The sequence below is a fragment of the Zea mays genome, chromosome 1 (assembly GCF_902167145.1).
Source record: "Zea mays cultivar B73 chromosome 1, Zm-B73-REFERENCE-NAM-5.0, whole genome shotgun sequence".
Taxonomy (NCBI): Eukaryota; Viridiplantae; Streptophyta; class Magnoliopsida; order Poales; family Poaceae; genus Zea; species Zea mays.
This window is the reverse complement of record NC_050096.1, coordinates 210,003,037-210,005,583: the sequence shown is the minus strand read 5'-3', so window position 1 is coordinate 210,005,583 and position 2,547 is coordinate 210,003,037. Positions and strand designations below refer to the sequence as shown.

General features: G+C 49.2%; 1 long non-coding RNA gene across 1 annotated transcript; it reads left to right on the top strand.

Annotated features, from left to right (window-relative positions):
• The first annotated feature begins 256 nt into the window (after positions 1-256).
• On the top strand, positions 257-1,294 carry LOC103643199 (uncharacterized). The gene is made up of 3 exons (XR_560888.3): positions 257-345; positions 421-614; positions 687-1,294. It is a non-coding gene; the product is annotated as an uncharacterized lncRNA (long non-coding RNA).
• Positions 1,295-2,547: the final 1,253 nt, after the last annotated feature.

The window sequence follows — 2,547 nt, the reverse complement described above, 5'->3', positions numbered from 1 at the left end:
GCCAGGGATATTTTCCTAGATAGTAGCCCCCGAGCCCCTGAGCGAAGAGTATCTCCCCTTGGTGGCTTCCCCCGGGTTGGGCATTGTTCGCCTCGATATTTGGGTTGTGCATATCTGTTTAGTAACAATATTCACACCTTAGGGAGGTGGAACATCCCTAACGCAGTCCTCCCTTGTTCGGGGAGGGGGAACCAGATGTTATGTCCCCCTTTATAAGCTCGGGTGAGCGCCTGCTTGTAGTCGTCCCATAGTATTCGTTTTTTAACTCACACCCAAGTTGGGTTCCGCCAACGGGTCAGTTGATAGATCTCGGGTCAGGAGGAAGCCGTGCTGGATCGGGTCTGGGTATGATTCCTCCTCCTCCGAGCACTTCCTTTCCCCTTCTGTGGGTGATTCTGACGCCTGCCTTTCTTGTCGCAGGACGACCCCTGAAACATTCGGGTGGGAGGCATCACCTTCTGTCCGGTCGTTGTGGTCGGGCCCATTGGAGCCTATCCCTCTCCCCTAGGAGTCCCGGGAGAGCCATGAGGCTTTTCGCGCGGCGCTAAAGGCGGCCGAGGCTGAGGCTGGACTGCTCCGGGCCTAGCTTGCCGAGTCTAACATCCGTGTAGCTGGTAGGTCGCTCGTTCATCGTTCCTTATTGGCTGTTTTAACTCCTTTCTTACCTCCCTCCCTTTTCCTTTTAGTTCTAGAAGACGAATTGGAGAAAATGTGCCACTGTTTGGGGAAAGTTGAGAAGTACGTCGGGGCTCATGGCTCCTCCTTAGTAAGCGCTTGGACAACATCTCGTGTCGTGTCCGAGATATCATTGACTTTGGTGTTCATCGAGGAGCTTTGGTCCGGATGTGGTCTTCGTGACATCGTTGGCCTTCCTTCATCTCTATCGGAAGAGGAGCTAGAGGATGTACTGGAGGACTACGAGAAGGCGACCAATCATGTTGTAGATAGGTTGTCTAAAGACGATATCGTTCGTAGCGCTCGATGTCCCCCTAGTGTATTACGTCCTAATGTCGTTTCCTGAGGGAGGATATAAGAATGGTTTCTATTTTCCTTTTGCTTGTGCTGCCCTTTGACTCCATGCGACCATGTCATGGGGCCTCAAGGCCTTTTCTCCACTGATCTGCTCCCGTTTTCAGGGTCATAGGTTTGTTTCCATAAGTTCCTTTGGGCGTCGCCTTTTAAAGAGAACACCCTAACAGGTGGGCAATCATGTTGGCTCTTATGCCTCGTGGGCTTCCTCAGCGGCCCTTGCCCTCCCTCCACTAGTTGCTTCACATCTATGGACCGGGGCGGATTCCTTAGGGTTGGTCATCCAAGGCGATGGTATGGGCGTTCTTCCCTTTTTGCAAGGTCCTACCCATTCCCCTTATCCCTCTTGGTCTTCCTCAGCCTTTCCTAGGGTGGCGGTTCGCCCTCCTAGGACACAGGGGACCATGGTCTTGTGACTGACTGGGTTATCCAACCTGTCGACTCCTATTGGGGGCCTTCTTCTCCCGAAAGTCCTCAAAACACCAAGTTATTAGTTGTTTTATAGTTTATTTTTAAGTGTTGCAGGTGCCCATACCAAAGCACCTTTGGATGAAACAACCATAAACGAAGGCACATGCTTCGGGATAATAGCGCAGGTGTACAAATGACGAAGCTACGGGAGATCTTCAAGAGTTTGTTCACCAGAATAGCAAATAAAAAAGATACCATTACCCCCATCATGTTCAATAGTTCAAATGTATAGGTTTGAGGCCATGCATTTGGACATCTTCCGGATCAAGGAGAAAGCAAATAACTCCATCTTCGAAGATGTATTTCGTCCTTCACCATGTAAGTTTCGCAAAGTCGAAGGTATAAATGTAATCTCCAATTTAATAATGAAAAAAGGCTGAAGGAAGTGAGCAATATTCACAATATTACACTATATGTCTTGTGTTCATACATCACACGCTTTACTTACTACTCTATTTACATTTTCTTTATTCACTTTAATCACATCTTCATCTTTTACTTAACCTTCCTCCTAAAGAAGGGTGAGTCTAAAGATGAAGATTGATCTTAATCTTACCGTGTTGCCTTGTTTTTGACACCCGAAGGAATAAAAAACAAGTGCTCAAAACTCCTCGTCGGTGGAAGATCTTCGGAGGAATTTGGGTGCGGCTCGCGCTGCCTTGGAGGCAGCTAACGCTGGGGTCTGACGTCTTCAGGCACGCCTAGTGGCCCTTAATGACTCAGGGGCTAGTAAGTTTGTGCGGCCTAGTTTTTTGGCACCTGACTCTTCGCATTACTATTTCCACGAATTCCTCGTGTTTGCGGAGTTAGAACTAGAGGCTCCGAGTCTTTATCTGTGCGCAGATTAGGCTATCGGGTACCATAATTAGAGGTACCCAGATTACATCCCTAAACATACCTAGACACCTGAGTAACAAGGGATCACACAACAAACGCGCTCCCAGCCTTCCAAGGCCACATAGGACCTGAATCACGATTCGCCCGAGGCACAGCGCGCCGGCCGCGCAACTATGCTTCGCTCGAGCCCAACCTCGGGCGAACAGTATG